The sequence below is a fragment of the Psammomys obesus genome, unplaced genomic scaffold (genome assembly GCF_907164565.1).
Source record: "Psammomys obesus unplaced genomic scaffold, mPsaObe1.curated_primary_1811, whole genome shotgun sequence".
In the NCBI taxonomy this organism is placed as follows: domain Eukaryota; kingdom Metazoa; phylum Chordata; class Mammalia; order Rodentia; family Muridae; genus Psammomys; species Psammomys obesus.
The window spans coordinates 12,059,949-12,079,634 of NW_026596149.1; the positions used below are offsets into that span (position 1 = coordinate 12,059,949).

The following is a 19,686-nucleotide window of genomic DNA, read 5'->3' on the forward strand; positions in this document are numbered from 1 at the left end:
CTTCCTTCCTTCCTTCCTTCCTTCCTTCCTTCCTTCCTTCCTTCCTTTCTTTCTTTCTTTCTTTCTTTCTTTCTTTCTTTCTTTCACATTTACTTATTTATAGTTTATTTTTTCTGAGGCAGGTTTCTTTGTGTAGCCTTGGTTGTCCTGGACTATTTGTAGATCAGGCTGGCCTCAAACTCACAGAGTTCTGCCTGCCTCTGCCTCTCCGACTGCTGGGATTAAAGGCTTGTGACACTACGCCCAGCTGATTTTTATTTTTTTAATATCCATTTTTTCGTGAATTTACATGTCATCCTTTGGTAGGGGTCATGCTAATCTTCTCCATATTGTTCCAATTTTTAGTATATGTATTTTCAAAGTGATTACTAATGTGACTTAAAATATTATTTTTATCATTTTTAATTTTGTATAAGTAGGTATGTGTATGTGTGTTGAGTGCAGGTGCCTACAGAGGCCAGAGGCATTAGATATCCAGAGCTGTAGTGAGTAGATATCCAGAGTGTAGTGTTGTGAGCTGGGATCCAAACTTGGTCTTCTGTCAGAACAGCAAGTAGTCTTAATTGCTGAGCCAGCCCTTCAGCCTTGGGATTTTTTTTTTTTAAACACAAAGCACAAAAAGTATTCTTTAAAAATAATTTATTGAAAATATTTTCTTCTTTAAAAAGTCTTTATTTTATCTTAACATGTGTGAGTGTTTTGTCTATCTGTATGTGTGTACTCCACATGCATACTTATTGTGCAGAGAGGTCAGAAGAGAGCCCTGGATCCCAGGGCCTTGAGTTAAGAATGGATGTGAGCTCCCATGTATGTGCTGGAATTTGAACTTAGGTCCTCTGGAGAAAAGCCAGTGCTCTTGTCCACTGACATATCTCTAGCCTGTATTTTAAGAATTCTTGATGAAATTGCTGGAAATTTTATTTTAGCACCTTACCACATGGAGTATAATATATTTCCCAGTCACTCCATGCCCAGGAAATATCCAGGGTCCTACACTGTGATCAAAGTAGATTAAGGCTAAGTGGCTTTTATTTCTTTTTATAGTTAAAATTTTCTGACTTAGAAAAAAGAATTATTTTTATTGTTTTTAATGATGTGTATGCGTGTATGTCTGTGTGTGCGTGTGTACACTTAAATGCATGTGCACGGAAGCCTGAGGGCCCTATAGAGCTGAATCAGATTTCTATAGAGCTGGAGTTACAGGTGATTATGAGCTGCCTAGGTGGTGTGGTTGCTGGGAACTGAACTCCGATCCCTTGGAAGAAAAGGGCTGAGCCATCTCTCCTGCTTGCTTCTTTAGGCAAGCAGTTATTTTCTATACCTTACTTTAGTGTACTTTTCCATGTCTAGTTTTCTGGTCTAGTCTTTAATTTGCAATGAAAGAAACCATCAGCTTTCTTTCATTTGTTTGTGAAAGTCATTCTGAATGAATATGGATAAATTAGTTTTGAGTGAAGGTTGTTTTTGGATAATGAACTTTACTGCTATTTGAAAACCTACTTTCTTTCTTTTTACTCTTTAGAAGCCTTTCCCCCTTCCTTCTTTGTTAGCCTCTGGGTGTCCAAGTCTAATTTGAGACAGCTTGATAAGTGAAGTTTTGCTTAACTTAGGAAACTTTTTTTAAAAACAAAGCAAACTAAATCCAGATAGTGCAGCGTGTGTGTCTTCTTCCTCTTTAGAGAAAGTTGCTGTGATGCTGTGGGAAAGGGGCAGGTGTATTTGGGCCAGGTTACACATGAAGAAAGCCTCTGTTCATTAAGTATTTGTATCTTCTCTCTCTTCTGTAATGGTAAGAAGATTCTTGCCTTTGCTGAGAAGGTGCCAATGAATTTTGCATTATGTTTTACCTGGAATATACGAGATAGACTAGGTTTGAAATGAAAGTTGCTGTTACAGAATTTTAAAATGTCCTTAGGCTATACTTATTTTATGGTGTTTTTGAAAATTCAATTTCTTTTTGTTTTGTTGTGTTGGTATAATGTTCTTTTGAAATGTATACACCCTTACCCTTGTTCATTTAAATGCTGATTCCTCCCCCCCCCTTCAATCCGGATACTGCATTGTGATACTTATTCTAAGCATCACCTGTCTCAACTTTGTGTAAACATCCGAAATAAAACAACCAGCCACAATGTTGAGCAATAGAGATGAAGGAGTAGGCGGGGAGAGGGGAGGAGCCAGAGGACAGAAAAAGAGTGGGAGGCAAAAGGGCGGGTCAGAGCTAGGAGAACAAGGCTGGAGAAGAGATCTTGGAATGAATGAGAATGAACCAGACCTAACATTTCACAAAAAGCAAGTATATTAGGATTGACAGCAAGTGTTAATAAAAGATAAACCAGTAGTAAATATTAATAGTCACCTGCAACAGTTGTGTTTGTTTTGAGATTAGCTTGCTCTGTAGACCAGGCTGGCCCTGAATTAAGAAAGATCTGCCAACTCCCGCCTCCTGAGTCCTGGGCTCACAGGTGGGTGCCCACGGTTAATCTGGGATTCTAATTCTTTTGCTTCGGAGTGAGAAGTAGAAATTATTTGTGTTAATAAGTATTGCCTTTAACTTAAATACTCTGAAGTATTAATGTTTTTAATCTGTAATTTCCAGAAAGTTCTCTAACTCAGTTTGTTATAAGTATATGTGTTATAAAAACAGTATATTTTATATAGATGTATGTACACACACACACACGTAGAGTTTGTGGTTTTAGAGGGAATACCTTGCTTACTTGAATCTTGTTTTTTTTTTGGTTTTTGTTTTGTTGTTGTTTGTTTTTTAAGACAGTGTTTCTCAGTGTATAGCCCTGGCTGTCCTGGAATTTGCACTGTAGACTAGGCTGGCCTTAAGCTAACAGAGATCCATCTACCTCTGCCTCCTGGGTGCTGGAATTAAAGGCCTGTGCTGCCACCACCATCTGACATTATTTGAACTTAAAAAAAAAAAAAAAAAAAAAAAAAAACTTAAAAAAATGCACATACTTATTTTATGTGCATTGATGTTTTTGCCTGCATGTCTCTGTGTTGAAGGAGTTCTTCTGTGTAACTCCCTGGAACTGGAGTTACAGACAGTTGTGAGCTACCATGTGGGTGCTGGGAATTGAACCCAGGTCCTCTGGAAGAGCAGGCAGTGATCCCAACCCCTGAGCTGTTTCTCCAGCCCTACTAAAACTTTTAACTTAGGAATTTTAAGTCTTAATGGCTAATACTGCTTTTCTATGATTTTTCCTCTTAAAGTAATTGGTTTCTTTCTTAAGTTAAATTGTGTTAACATTTGAACTAAATATATCAGCTAGATAATTTTGAAACATCTCCTAATATTAGGGAAAGTAAGTTATCCTTAAATACATATATTATACTTTGAACATTGACAAAAAAAATTCTCAGAAAGCAATCCTCATGTTTACCCTGCTTTGTAGCAGAAGAGAGTGAATCAATTTGAGATTTTAAAATATAGCTTAAGTATGATACTTTCAATTTGGCCAAGATTAAATGACAGGGTTTATTTATAGCACGTTAGCTGAAGTAAATCAGTGTGGTGATCCATAGGAGTGTGGGGTTGGAGGAGGTGGCACATTGGTGCTTGATTTTGAGATCCCGGGTTGGAGAGGGGTGGCATTCAGTGATCACAGGACCTGTTGAGGATTGCTTGTCACATTGAGATTTCTATTACAAGTGTCTAGAAACAGGCATCTAGAAAACTACAAGAAATGCACTCAATTTTCAGGGTGTGCCTTTCCATTTCTTTTTGTCTGCAAGTGTCTTTTCCTATAATTTGGAGGGATTTTCTCAATTGAAATGTTAAGTTGCTAGTAGTTTTCAGTATCTTAAGGTTGTTGTTTCATTGTCTTTTTTATAGTTTTGTTTAGGAATTTTATTCCCACTTGTTAAAAGTGGAAATATCTGGCCTTTCTCTGACTGTTTTTAAAAATTTCTTTGCCCTTTAATTTTTGCAAGTTGTTTTCTCTAAGTGTCTGGAATTCTTAATATTGCCGTAGTTGTTGTTTGTTCTGCCCTGAGTCTTGTGCTTCTTCAGAAGCTGTGTCTGCATTTGTCTTGCGTTTCTGGGGTTCTGATAGTAAGTAGCTACTGTTTCCTTTAGTTTTGAATGGCGCCTTTGTTCTGCCATCCCTTTCCTTTTTCTTCTCATTACAGTCTGTTTTCAGTTTGTCTCAAGAGTTGATCTTCTCTTCAGTTGTATCTAATTTGATGTCAAATTGAGTTTTTAATTTCAGTGATTGTGTTGACTCCGATTCTTGAAAAAAAATCTCTTACCTGATATCAGTCTTCCTTCCTCCATACTTCCCTTCCCCCTTTTTTTCATTCTCTTCCTCCTTCCTTGATTGACAGACATCATGGATTTTTGTTATTCTGTACAGTCTAATACTAGTTAATAGAGTTGGGTAATGAGTGGAAGTAGGTATAGTTTCATAACATTGGTTTTATAGTGAGTTGTTTATCATTTCTGATATTTTTGTCCAAATCACTTCCCTTTTTTAGTGACATACATGGAAACATGGAAATTCAAGTTAGTGAGAAAAATGTCGTTCTAAAGACTTGGATTCAAGTCTTAGTTATTTATTATATATAAGTTATACACCACACACCTACCATATGATCTCACACGATTACACTGGGCAGTTATTGTACCTTTGTCTTGTAAAATAAAATCTCTTTGAATGTAACAGATGTTTGAATTCCATGGCCAGAATATGGTTATGGGTTTATATAATAGTGAGACAAATCGAAATGCAAGGGATGATTGAAAAGAATAAAAAGAAATTAGTGAGAAATTTTGTGTTAGGTTCAGTGAAGGGGAAAATTATTAAAATGACAGTAAGCTTTTGAGTTTGAAGTGTTGGATGCTGCTGCTGTTGGTGGAATAGTTAAAGGAGGAGGAGTGTTTGCATTTGTAAATTTTATGCTTGATGTAAATTGTGTTACCTCAGTATAAAATAGTTTTCTCAGTCCTATTTTCACCCCAGAGCATAGTAGTTAACATCTCCAAGCTTGTGGCTACAGCTGCTTATATGGATATAACAGTCCACAGCCCCCCTCCCTACCCACAGGCAGTATTGTAAGGGTTGGTCTTTAAACCACATAGTCTTTATACACGTGGCAGAACTTTATGACCATGCTGAGGACAGGAATTCAGCACACAGCAGCAGCATTTCCTTATTTTGAGGAGGGCTAAGATCGACATCGCAGGATTTATGGTAGTGTCTTTACAGCTTTGAGCCATACCCTTAAGGATGACTCATTCTGACTCACTTGCTTAAATTCACCATCATTAAAAAACTCTTTCATTCTGTTTTCTTTTCTCCAGGTTTTATTTCTCCCCAGTGAATAGATTCCTTGTAGAAGGTCTCACATTGCTGAACATAGTCTTTGTTTCTTTTAATTGGTATATATATGCCATGCTTCTAAGTACATAAAAAGCCATTACACATAATGTCTTGCATTTTGCATTTTAGTCATGACAGGAAGCAGAGTCTAGTGAGAGCTAATAGTGTGTGAGAATACTGAGACAGCAGACTTCTGTTAATCTCAATTGAGACAAGAGAGTCTTGTTAACCGAGTGAAAATGTAAGTACTGCATTATTTAGTGAAAATATATGTCCTTTACACAAGGACTTTACTAAATTTAATTGTAGCCAATTCGTGTCTATTCTAGGAAGTACAGTCAGGCCGAGTTTATCTCAGTTTAGTAAAATAATCATGCTGGCACAGCTATTTCAAAAAAAACGTTTGATTAAATAAAATTCCGGAAAGGAGTGTGAGCACTTCTTAGTCTGTGATGAGATCTCAGTTAAGATCCTGGGTGCATAAGCTTAACATAGTGAGCTGTAGATACTCCCTGGCTCTCCTTAGGCTGCTTACAGTCATTTAACACATAGTCAATTTCCTAGGACTTGGTATCAGAGAGGGGCCACAACTTGACCCCCTAGGAGCTATGTAATTAACATTGGACCATTAACCTCTCAAGTCTGTTTTCTCATGCTTGTAGTGTTTCCTGTGTCACCAGGTTGTGATTAGTCATGAGGTGTCAGGGTCCTGCTCTAGGCGCTGGTTGGGCTAGCAAATAAAATGCTGCACGCTGAGCAGTGAGTGAGTCTAGAAGAGGAGTTTGAAAACAGTGAAGTACACAAACAAACTGATGGTGAATTCAGAATTTTCTGTAAAGTGAGATATGGGGTATTATACAACAGCCACTTCTTCAGCCCTGTTAGATTGAAATTAGAGAAGTGGTTGAAGCCAGCTGGAAGTGAAATTCACAAGGAACCAAAGATGGCTAGCTCCTAGGCATGAAGGTGAAATCACTCCATGAATTATCACCTAAGTAAAACATCAAGGAAGCAAATGGCTTCCAAAGTAAGTGGCACACGCAGTGCAGTGAAAGCGGGGCCTGGGAAGGCTGTGGGCTGCACGCAGAGCTGGCCCATGATTTCTCTCTGTACTGCTCATCTTTATTAACTTCTTTGGCAGATTAGAATATAAATTCTTGAAAATACCAAGTTTGGGTATAATAAAGCAAAATTTAAAATGCTCAGTGATTGTCAAGCTTTTTTTTTTCAGGTTTATGGCTATAAACTTTATATAAAATAATATTCATCCACTTGAAGTATAGCTTGATGAATTTTGGTAATTCTGTATAGTCACATAATCACTATCACTTCCTGATTCAGAAAAACTTCAGCAAGAATCCTAAACAGTCTTGTTTTCTTATAGATGTGCTCTTATGGTCTCAGGCACCTGCTGCTGCACTTTCTGACACTGTCATTTTGTGTGTTCTAGAATTTCATATAAATGGCTTATGGTTCGAAATTGGTGCCAGTCTCTTCCTCCTCCTCCTCGTCCTCCTCTTCTTCTTCTTTTTCTTTTTGTTGAGTAGCATTCCAAAGTATGAATTGGCCACAGTTTGCCTACCTGTTCACAGCTGACATTTAGATTGTTCCTAGAAACATTCACAATCTTTACAAATATATGTTTTTATTTCCTTGGGAAAGATACTTGTCAACAAGATGCTGGGTAATGTGGCAAAGTTTGCCTTTACCATCTATGATTTCTCTCTTTTCAATGTAGGTAAATCATTTTGTATTTTCACCACTACTGTCTGAGAGGTCTAGATGCTCCTCATTCTTGTCATCACCTGGTTCTTTCATTCCTTTTGACTTTATTTGTGGTCCTATCAATGAGGTTTTGATTTTGCTTCTTTTTCATGATGAGTGATATTATTTTTGCATATTTCTTGGCTGTTCATATATCTTTTTTGTGGTATGCTGTTCAAATACAGTTTTGTCCATTAAAAAATACCAGACTATTTTAATATTTGGGGTTGTGAGAATTTTTATATATTTTGAATAGAAATAAGCCTTTTATCAGATGTCATGTCTTTTTCTAGTCTTTGATTTACTTTTTATTTTCTTTATAGTATCTCTAACAGGAGTTTTAATATTTCAGAAAGATTTATTTTTATCTTACATCTGTATGCATGCTTTGCTTGTGTATGTGTGTATATACTCACACACATATATATGCATGCCCCATGTGTCCTTGGAGTCCAGAAGCAGGCATTGAGTCTTCTGGAACTGGAGTTACAGGTGCTTGTTAGACATCATGTGGTTCTGGGAACCAAACCCAGGTCCTCTAAAGAGCAGCAAGTGCTCTTAACTATAGAGCTATCTCTCTAGTTTCAAGTTTTTAATTTCAATGTTACCTATTTTTGTTCTTATATATAGACCTGTGATTTTTTTGCAAGTTAATTCTTGTGTACTGGCCAAGTTATTTTTCCGTAATAGAGATAACCTGCCTATTCTAGAACCATTTGTTTAAATGGTTGTCATTTTCATGTTGAGTTACTCTTGACGCCTTTAAGTTTATGAAATCTTGTTATAGCCTTCATCCTTCCCTTCTCTCCCTCCCTTCCTCCCTTCTTCCTTCCATAAGATTTTGAGCCTGGCAGAAGAGCTTAATTATACATATAAAAATCCATTTTGTATTCTCACTGTAAGTATATGTGTTAAGAGGCTGTGGGGACAATAAAAGGCACTGCTTTTTAAGGACAGTTGCAGCTACCAAGTTATTTGTTATTAAGGTTAAAATAATGGGAATGGCAACCTCTTATAGTTATAGGGAGAAGAGTGCCAGTAGTGGTATATGATTATCTTTAGGAAAGTGCATTAGAGTTATGTTGGAGTAAATGTGGGCTGGATTACATCCATAAGCTACAAGAATCAGAGAAGAGAATCTATAGTCACTATTTTTTGTGAGAAGGAAAAGATAAAGTAATATACACAAAATAAAATGGCTTTGGAGGCTGAGTATGCATTTTAAAGGATGTTATTGAAAGGTGGAAGGGAAAACTTATGACCAGTAAGAAGTGAAAAAATAAAGGCTAGGGAGATAGCTCAGGACTGGAATTTAATCCCCAGAAGCCCGCCTAAAAAGCCCTATGTGATGATACTTAACCATCCCCACCCTGGGGAGGTGGAGAGAAACTGATCCTTCGGGCTTGCTAGATTGTGAGCCCAAGACATAGTGAGGAACCTTGTCTCAAAACACAAGGCTGGTAGGCTACAGAGTAACTCAGTGTGGGTAAGGTTTTGCCAAGCTGGGCAACCCAGCTTTGATACCCAGAACGTGCATGTGATTGTCTTCTGACCTCGCTTGCTATACGCAGAGTGTGGCACAGAGTACCACCCCAGACTCATATACCCGCATGGAAAACAGTAAAGACCTCGTTTTTACAAATTTAAAAATGTTTTAAGAAAACTTTACTATTTCTTCATTAAAAGAAAATATTTATTAGTAGATTTTTCAGGCATAATAAACATTAACTAAAACAATAATTCTTCTACTTTTTTCATAGATATTTGTGTGTGTATATACATATGTATATACACACATACATACACGCACACACACCATTTAGGTTTACACAGATCTTTGCAGTCTAGAACCATGGAGCATGATGAGAAAAGACTTAATTAGAGATGATATCATATCAAGCTCTACAGTGAGATGGAGAAAATTGCCAAGGGAACTGAGAGGTTTCAATTAAGTCAGTGCTCACATGTATGTGTATATCATCACCTTGCCAACCAAGAACTGAAGGGAAAGGGATGCCTGTGGATGCAGGAAAGCCTTAGTGCTGATGTCACTTGAGCTCTTCTTGGGTCGACATTGATTTTGGAGAGTCAAAGAGGACTTTAGTGAATGTCATGTGTTGAACAGTGTGAGGGCATGTCAGTGGTTTGTATTTGTAGGGCTGCCATGTGAAAAGCCTAATTTTGTTTTGGACAAAAAGGAAGACATTTCTAATAATAGCTGGAATGGGCTGACCTGTGAGCTTGTGAGATTTTTATCTCTGGAAGCAGTGGAGGAGAAACTGAGTGACCTTCTAGTAAGATCTTTCAAGGACATCGTTCATGTGAAGTTGAGCTTTAAAGTCCAGGGCTTTAAACTGAAAAAAATTAATTTTTCGCATACTTAGGTAACTCCATAGTCCAGTCAATCATGACCTTAAAACTTTGGTAATAAGTACCTTCTATTTACAGAGCACTTAAGAACTTTCAGATGAGTCCATGAGCCCTGACTAAATGTGAGCTTCACAGGAATTTTATGAGCTGGGCAAGATTATTATTTTATAATTAATAGGCAGCTGTAGCTTAATGAGTGGATTCTGAATCCCAACTGTCTATTCAGAGCCTGCTCTGCCACATGCTGTGTAAGGCATGTGTAACCTCAAGATGTGTCCTTCCCTCATATGCAACTTAGTAATAATTGTGACTACAGGATAGGGGTGTTTGAGTTAACACGTGATAGAATGCTTGAAGGTACATCTAGAGTATTATAACGTGCATCAAACAGCACCTGACACACATTCGACAGTGTCTTTTTTCCTCAGAGTTGAAGAGACTCAGGACCTGGCGAGCTGTGACTTGCCCAGGCTCTTATCAGTGTACAGCTGAGGAGTTATCTAGAGTTTGGGTGAACTGCACAAAAGCAAAATAAAAAATGAAGTAAAATTTTTGGTAGATGGATTAATTTACTGGAACAGAAACGAACCAATTACTCTGTTGTGAAACTCTTGACTTTAGACTTTGGGGGAGCTGCAGTCACAGTTGTTTACTGATATCCGTGCATTCCACGCATAATTCCGCAGGAAAACCCTTCCTACAGCATGTTGTAATAGAAGATAACCACATTTTCCCAAAGGTGTTTAGTGCTTGATGGCGTTTAAAGGAAATAATTTCATTTCTATTGGCATTCCTGTGTACTTGCTGTTTGCAAACAGTTTGAGTTTCTGATTTCTGGAGCAAATGGGCTAGACTTCAGTCATGGACTGTAAGGAAAGTCAGTGACTCTTGTTCGTCATATTGACATAATTTTGTTCTGACTTCAGTAAGCTCCTTTCAGATTAAGTTACCAAGTGCTTATAGTTCTTTCCAAGTAAGGAACAGTTGGTATTATTATGTAGTAACTTGGTTACTACATAGATTGTATTATGTGTTTTGAGAATACCCCCAGTGGGGCTGGAGAGATGTTCAGCGGTTAAGAGAACAGCCCATTGCCTGATAAAAACATTTCTTATGGGAAGGACACTTTCATTGGTTGTAAGCATCTTGAGGCCAGGCCCCATGCCTTCCACATAAGGGAGTTTTTGAAAGTGTCAGGTATGGATCATTAGTCTATAAACTGAAGGACCCTACTAGATTTACTCTATTAAAATAGTCACTTAGAGGCCAGGGAGGTGGCTCAGTTGGTGCAATACTTGTGTGCAAGCATGAGGACTTGAGTTCAGATCTCCATTACTCACAAATCACTGGGCAGACAGACAGCAAGACACTAATTTCACAGCCAGCCTAGTTAAATTGGTGAGCTCCAGGTTCAGTTAGAGACCTTGTCTCAAAAAAAAAAAAAAAAAAAAAAAAAAAAAAGTGACAAGTGCTTGAGGACAGCACTTGTTGGTTTCTGGTCGCCATAGGCACATGCATGCATGCTTGTAGGCACACACATGCAAAGTTAAAAATAGTTGTAATATGTACTGTTAACAAGGATAGTAATATTTGTGAGCAAGTTTATTAAAGCCTTTTGTATATATTAATCCCTTGCCTTGAAAAGCAGCATTTTTTGACAAAACTGTGGTTGGTTGGCAAGATCAGTACCATGTGCAAAGTCATTTCAAATAAAAATCTTCCTGTCTTAAGGTTCTTACTAAAACATAGTAAGTGAAATTCCTAAAGGCATCCTGCTTCGAACAACTCCAATTTGTTTCTTTTAGGTAAATTGACCAGGAACTTTACAGTGTGATCTGTTGCCTAGCTTAGACGTAGAGAAATACTGGAACCAGCCCTTGATAGCATACAGAGTGTATGGTCCTGTCAGCATTTATGTGACCTTTAATCTTTCCATTTTGTTCTTCACTGGGCCTTCTCTTCTGTTCACATATTGAGAAGATGTGAGGTAGACACTTAATCTCACTTTTCTTTCTGTTCATTAAGTTCATATTCGTTCCCAAATGGCCTGGTAGAAGAGGAACAATTGCTTGGTTTTCTTTTGATCACAGGAGAAAAGTAGTAGCCATGACCTTGGTCATTGTGTCTATCTTTTCATTTACATCATTGCTTTTTTTAGAGCAACAAAGAAAGCAGGCAGGTGGAAGGAGGCATGTGTGTTTTGGAAAACTGAGCCAGCCTTGTGCCCAGGTCTCCTGTCCGCGGTCCATCCAGCTCCTCATGTGGACGAGCTGGGTTAAATCTTCATCTTTTTTTTTTTTCCAAGAAGTTTTCTTCCAATGTAAATTATCTTTCCAATAAAAAAAAAAAAAAAAAGTTTTTGTCTCTTGGCTAGGTGGTAAATACACATGATAAACAATTGGAGGTACACTGAAGGCGACTGAGTGAAACGCGTGTCCCTCCGTTCAGCTGACTGGCATCAGTTCTCTACACAACCACTGCATTACTGTGTGTCTTTGTACAAATTTCTGACCCCAGTGCTTCTGGCTTATTGTTCCGAACCTGACCTCGTGGGTTGTCTCTCTCAACTACATACTTAAGTTATGTCTTCATAGGCAAGCTATGAAGTCTAGGTTTTTCCTGGGTTCTGGGGATTCAAGCTCAGATCCTCAAGCTTATGTAGCAAATGATTTCTCACTGAGCTACCTCTCCAATTCTTGGGTAGTTTGTTTGTTTATTTATTTATCTTTTGAGTTGAGGTCTAAGTCTGTCACTCAGGCTGGTCTCCAACTCTCGGCTGCTTTCCTGCCTTAGCTTTCTGTGTACTTGTGCTTTTTAGGCCTGTGTCTCAGTCAGGCTGTTTATTGCTGTGATAAACTCCACGGCCAAAAGCATCTTGAGGGTTCATTTCAGCTCACAGCCTTGAGTCCAAGGAGGTCAGGGCAGGAGCTATAGGCAGTAACTGATGTAGAGACCATGTTTATTGGCTTTCTCCTCATTTCTTGCTCAGCCTACTTTTGTATAACACCCAGGACCACCAGCCCAGAGATGGTATTACCTGCAGTGAACTGGGGCCTCTCTCATCAATCATCAGCCAGAAAACACACCACAGTCTTGTCTACAGGTTAGTCTACTGGAGGCTTTTCCTTCATCGAGATTCCCTGTTCCCAGGTGACTCTAGCTCATGTAAAGTAGTCATAGAACTAGCCAGCACAGTAATACCGAACCTAGTTTGATAGGGTGTTCGTGTGTGTACTTATGTGCACATGAATGTGCAGCTTTGTATACAGTTGCGTGTGTGTGTGTGGAAGCCAGAGGTCAGTGCCAGATATGTTACTTAATTGCTGCCCACCTTATTGTTTTGAGTTGGGGTCTGTTGTGAACCTAGTGTTCATTGGGATAGAAATGGCCAGCGAGCTCTAAGGAGGCCTGTATTACCCTTCCTAGCACTGTGGTGACACATATTCTCCCTGAATCTTCACAGGATCTTTTTCTTTCTTTTCTTTTCTTTTCTTTTCTTTTCTTTTCTTTTCTTTTCTTTTCTTTTCTTTTCTTTCTTTCTTTCTTTCTTTCTTTCTTTCTTTCTTTCTCTCTCTCTCTCTCTCTCTCTCTCTCTCTCTCCTTTCTTTCTTTTTTCCCTTGTTTCTTTTTCTTTCTTTTTGGTTTTGGCTGACCCAGGGCCTGGCAAATGGTAGGCAAGCACCTTACCCTTAAGTTATCCCAACCCTCTTACTTTCTTGTATATACTTAAGTTCTGTTTCAAGGGATGATTATCCAGTTGTGATGGCAGAATGTTGTGATGAAATTGGGTGAAGGAAAGGAGTCAGAGTAGGAGCACTTGTCTTTCCTGGCCAGCACTGAGGTGGCCATAAGTGATGCATCTGGTCCAGCTGCAAAGGACTCTGCATTGTTATTGCCACGCTGTGACTGTTCAAGTGGTGAGCGCTATTACTGTAACGCTTCTGTCACATGTTGCTCTGTGGGTAGAGCTCACTTCGTGCAGGGACAGTGTTTACAGTCTCAGTTCCCTCAGAGTGTGATCTTTTGGAGGTCCTGTGTTTTTAATCCGTATTTATATTTGTGGTAGTTAGATATAGCAATAAATGGTGCTCGTAATTTTTGAGTTATAGTTGATGTGTTAGAAAGTTTAGTCCCTTTCCTTTTCCCAAGAGAAGGTTCGTTGTTAATAGTCTTTATCTACCTTTCATTCATCGATGTGACTGGCCGCTAGTTATGATCAGTGGGATTCTTGGGCGTTCATAGAGACAGGGCCGATTATTTTATGGTAGCAACTTACTTTCTCCCTCCCTCTCTCTTAAAGTTGTTTTATAGCTTTCTGGTTAAAGTTTCTTTAAAAAATTTGAGAAAGTTTAGCTTTCTACTTAGCATAATTGTTAACAACCTTAAAGTTTGTTTGTAATTTTTTTAATATAAATTACAATGTCAGTGTGATATTTTTATATTTTATTTTTAGGTGCATGTGTGTTGTGTGTCTGTGTGTATGTGCATGTAGGCCAGATGTTAATGTTAGATATTCTCCGTCACTCGCCAGTATTTTTGTTTGTTTGTCTTTGTTTTTCCTTTTTTCTTTTGGAGACAATAAGACAAGTCTCTCACGGAACTTGGGGATTGCTGTTTTGGCTAGAATGGCTGACCAACAAGCTCCAGCGAGTCTCCTGTGTCTTTACCTCCTGAGCCGTCTCTCGAGCCCTATATTTCTAAATTCTTTGTATCTCTAAAACCATGCTTCGTAGTACATGCCTGTTAGGAAGGAAAGTGCTGTGGTAACTGGAATTGCACATACTTGCTTTTCTCAGGAGTATTGTTAGTTCATATTAGCATTTTGTACATTTTGTTGTAGTCTGTGCTGTTTATGTTGTCATTTTGTTTTGTTTTACACAGTATGTTGTTGATTTGTTGTTAAGTGCTAAAGAAATTAGATTTCATATAAAAATATGAAACAGAATTCTGGGGAGATGCATGATTTATAACTTCTGGCATCCAATCTAGAGAGGTTATGCTGTGTTGCCTTAGTAAGTCCCTCAGTAGGAATCACTTCAGTGGGGTGGGGGATAACTTTGAGCATTTCTTTCTGTGGACTTGGGTTTGATTCCCAGCACCCACACAGCAGCTTACAACTGTCTCTAACTTGCCTTCCCAGGGGATCTAATGACCTCCTCTGACCTCTGTGGGTACTAGGCATGCATGTAGGGCATGGACATAAGTGCAGGCAAAACACTCATACATACAAAATAAATGTATCTAAATTTTTTTAATTACTGAAGCTATTGCATTTTGTTTTATCTTTTGTTGTAACCCCCTACTCCATCCTTCCCCCAGCCCTACCTCCATAGCTGTGCTGTGATAGAGTAGAGAAAAACAGAGCTGTGTTGACAGGAACTAGCAGACTCACTAGGTCAGTGACTTCGTTTTATGTTCAGTGTCTCAGGAAAGTAACTATTGCTGCACACTGCCTTTAGTGGTTGCTGCACAGTGGGGACTGGTGAAACGTAAAATCTTCAAATACCAGAATGAGATGGGTGTCGATGACTCATATCTGAAGAGTTAGCCAAAGAAAAGGAATTAACAAAATTGAGAAAAATCCAGCAAGGGGAGTAAAAGAAAGAAGGCAAAGCTGTAAAACTGAGGAGTAAGTTTTAGGGCTGGAGAAAATGTCACACAGAGCTAAGATGTCAAGTAACAGATTGTCTCCTCTCGGACCTCCCAAGCTGGAGCCAGCTCTTCCTCTTGCTCCCGAAGCAGCACAGCCCATTCTCTGCAAGCATCTTCCTCAAGTGTCTAGAGCTTTGTCCTTCCCTGCTGGTCTGGATCTATCGCCTCTGGCTAGTCTAGCCAGGCTTCCTCCCACTGCATGGCCCAACCAGACAGGTGGTGTAAATGTCTTGAGCAAACATACAACTAAATACATTGTAGGTATTTTAATAATTATTTTTCAAAATTTGTTTAAGGATAGAGCACTGGCAACTTTATTTCCCACCCTACTGGTGACTAGCAGGAATGCCAAAAATAGGGCCTGTGAGGTGGCTCAGCTGGGAAAGGCACTTGTCAGGCCTGATGATCCAAGCTCAAGCTCTAGGACCTGCGAGGTAGAAGGAGAGAACTGGCTCCTACAAGTTATCCTCTGATTCCGTATTTCCACATTCAAATAAATGAATGACTAAATAAATAAATAAACAAACAAATAAATAAATAAATAAAGTGTGATTTTTTTAAAAAAAGTTTGAAAATGACAAAATGAGCAACTTGTTATGTATTGAAGATATAGTACTATGATGTGTACTGTACAATAGTGTGAGTTTCTTACCAGACAGGTGAAATACATTTTAGTAGTCATGTAAATTAAGAGTTTGTCACCTCCAGTTTTATTTATGTGTATGGGTGGGGGGTGCACAAGTATGAGAGTATGCATGTATGTACCTGTTTGAGTGTGGGAGCTCTAGGTCAGCCTGAACACATTCTTGAACATTCTAGCCATCTACCTAGTGTTTTGAGACAGCCTCTCACTGGGATTTAGCGATCCAGCTAAGCTGGCTTGGCAGCAGACCCAGGATCTGCCCGTTAGCATCTCTCCAGTGCTGGGCTGGTTACAAGCATATACCAACACACCCGGCATTTCTGTGTGGGTGCTGAGGGTCAAACTTGTGTTTTATGGTTGGGTAGTGCAAGTACTTTACCAACTGAGCCACTCCCCTAGGCTCTTGCTCTACTTTTAAATTATTCATACTGATATTCAAAATGATAGCAAAGTTGAGTTTGTCTAACAGTTTCAGTAAGTGGATGCTGTGTGAAGCAGCTGTGCCTTCAGGGAAGCAGGGAGACAATAAATTTGTGCCCTATCCCTTAAGCTTTGTAGATGATACTGAGTTTGCTTAATGAAACTGTCTTTGTTGGAAAATACTAAAGTCTTTGTACAATATTTAGATACCACAAGTTGCCAGTGGCAGGTATGTTAAAATACTGCTTTTAAAATTTGATCGTCAGAATTAATAAATCTTTGCATTGAAGAATGCATGTGCTTTATAAATATGTAAAAGATATTGAAAAGAGTTTGAACAAATAAGTGTAGGACTGAATTCTATTAACAGGAATATAAATTACAGACAGAATATAGGGTACAAAGGCCCTTTGTGGGGAGCTTTTTTTTTTTTCTTACCCAGCAACTTGCAATTGGTAACAACTAAAATATTTTTTAAAATAAAGCTTTATTGTACTCAGTAGTATAATACTAAGCTGCTTCAGTTTAACTTTGGAAAAACTTGAATACTTGTTTATAATAAACAGATTCTGCAAAAGTCCATTTTGTGTCCTTAAAACTCTTTAGCATTTTGCGATACCAGTAAAGCAAAACTTCAGAAACTTATATACCTCAGAGTGTAGTGGAATCGGTAGTGTTGAGGAATCATTACAGCTTTTTCCTGCTCGTAGAAACACAACCAGAGCATGTTGGTTTGAGACATGGAAATCAACCAGCCCACTTCCTGGTTACTGTGTGCTATTTTCTTGGTAGCATATCATTTATTAATTGGAAGTAGACAGACATGTTTTATTTCTATATAAATACTGTGGTGTTGTGCCTTGACATCTTCCAGATGCGAGTTGAACTAACATAACTTAAGCTTTAGCTCCAAGTTTCTCTTCTCTCGGTCGGTTCAGCTGTACAGATTGGCTGTCTGGCAGTGGGGCTGTTGAGTAGTGGGTAGGGTGGGGCTGGCTGCTGGCAGGTTGTGCAGCTCAGCCAGTGCCAGCTGATCCTAGCAGCCGTTCCTCCTGCCCGGCCTTGTTCTTCTGGGCAGCTTTATTTTGTTTCCCCTCCTGTCTCATCGACTCAAGGCCATTTCCTGGCCCCTTGTCCTTATTTAATGTTACGTTGAGCTTATGCTGACTAGTTTTCTAAACAAACCTTGGTTTGTTTGCTTGTCATTTTGTTCATTCATAGCCCACGTGACAGGTCAGGAAAACCTTGAAGCCTTATTGCTTTGTTCTGATTGTTACTCCAGAACTTAAAAGCTGTATGATCTCTGCAGGTTAATTAACCTAATAATGTTCCTTTCTGTTTAATGACCAGTAATGATACTTACTTCATGGTTCTGATGTGAGGATATTAATGAGATAACACACGTAGACTTTAGACTATGCAGAATAAATGCTAGCTGTTATCTGTGAGCCAGGCCTTTCATTGCTAACTTAGTTCATCTGCTCTCCTGATGAGTGACCAGCACATTTTTATATCACTTTTGGTATTGTTATGTAAAGTACATCTTACTTAGTATACAAGCCACCAAATGCAGAAATGTTATTAGCATGGCAGTGCAGTTTTCCTTTCGTCTTTAGTTGCATTAGGCAATTTGTGTCAGTTCTGGCATAGTTTGGCTTTTACATACCATTTTTAAAAGACTAGAAAATAGAATGAATATTTGGTTGAAAATAAGTTTACCAAACTGTCTGAAATTAGTTACTATGGGAGTAAGCAGTCTGTGAGTTACCTTGCCTTTCTTTTGTCTTATATCTGTAGCTTGAGTGTTGGCACACACTTGTCACAGTACGAAGAGGCTAAGGTATGAAGATCATGAGTTCAAGGGCAGCTTGGGCTTCAGTCATGACTTAGGTTGTTTTGAGTTGTGAGACTTGGCTCAAACAATACCAACAACATCCTGTAAGCAATATATGCTCCGATTGCATTATTTTTCTGTTAAATTCAATTTTCTGTCAAATTCAATACAACCTTTTATTGTATTGACTATAACTGGATATGCTTATTTTCTGAATGTCCCAGGAAGAGCTGTATAGGAAGGGAGTAAATGAAGTAGGTTCAATAGCATCTTCCCATAATTGTGAAAATTAATTGTGAAGGCAATTGATTCAGTATCAATCAAAAGCATAGTGTTTTAAGAATGTATACTTTGTACATTAGATGGTTATTTGTCAAAGTTTTGTGACTCTTTGTTATTTTCTGTGTTTATAGTAAAACCCATAACTTAAAACAAAAAGGCAATGTTGCTGTATTAAAGAATAACATGTATTAAGTTATTTCATTCTTTAGAACCTCATTAGTCTTCATTTTGCATAAATGACTGCCAGTTTGGTGAGATTTGGAAGATTATTGGAATCCAGAACAAAACTGTAAAGATTGATAAGTGAAAAGCTGGTCATGGTAGGACATTTCTGTAATTCTAGCATTCAGGAGACTGAGGCAAGAGGCTTGAGAGTTTCAGATTTGTTTCTAAGGAAGGTATTGTAAGGATCAGTGACAGTAGGAGGAGCTGTAATAAGATTGCCGTGGCATACATGCTCAACTGAGCGAGGTGGTTATATACATGGCTTTGAAGCAGACAGCCTGGATTTCAGTCCTGCTCTGTGGCTTAATTCCAGTATGACCTGAATTGTTTAATCTCCACTTTAGCTTCCTCATGTGAAAACTGGACTTAGTCATAAACCTAACATAAGTGGTTGTTATGAGGAATGAGGTTGTATGTGTTAAATGCCTAGCACATTTATCTGTCAGGTAACAGTATCTCAGTAAACAGCCTCTCGAATATCCGCAAATAAGGAGTTGTTGCAAACTCCTCTTGTGCCATCATTGAAGACAATCATACTGCTGGAAAAGCAGTTAAGGTATAATCTTGAGTTTGCTGGCAACAGTAGGCAAGGCAAAGTGAGTGAAGTGACTCATACCTTGTCTCGGTTGTAAGTATCATAAACATCTTCTGTTGGCAATGTGTCATGCAGCCCTGCCTCCAAAGGTGCAAATTATATTCATATTCAACAGTTAGTAATTATGTTTCTCATCAGTAGTAATGGTGTTTAAATATTATTACATTATTTTGTTTCCTTTTTCTCTGTGAGTCATTGTATGAAGTGGAGGAGTTACTAGTCTAATTTTGAAGCTTCTGGGAATCAATTGTGAGTCAGTTTTATCTTAAGAAGTAAGGCAGAGAATATCCTCCATTGTCTGATTGAAGATATGGCATTGGGTTTGCAAAGACTCTTTCATTGTGCTTCACTTAGATGAACTTATCCACTGAGTGACTAAACCACCAGGCTCTTCCAAGCCTACCTATGGGGCAGGGACCTTTCTGAACAGGGAGGCAAGCAGAGCAGAGACAGCAGGTGCCTAGAGACAGAAGTCAAGAGATAAAGCAGGAGCCAGGCCAGCCTTGCTCATATGCTTCTTTTAGATCTTTGATTTTAAGCATCCTTTTGTTTCCTGGAAGGTGGAGAG

General features: G+C 38.6%; 1 protein-coding gene and 1 non-coding gene across 3 annotated transcripts in view; one reads left to right on the forward strand and one right to left on the reverse strand.

Moving 5' to 3' along the window:
• Usp6nl (USP6 N-terminal like) overlaps positions 1-19,686 on the forward strand; it is a 129,727-nt gene that overhangs the window by 41,554 nt on the left and 68,487 nt on the right. The window lies entirely within an intron of this gene.
• LOC129666702 (U6 spliceosomal RNA) lies at positions 262-369 on the reverse strand. The gene has a single exon (XR_008718642.1). It is a non-coding gene; the product is annotated as a U6 spliceosomal RNA (small nuclear RNA).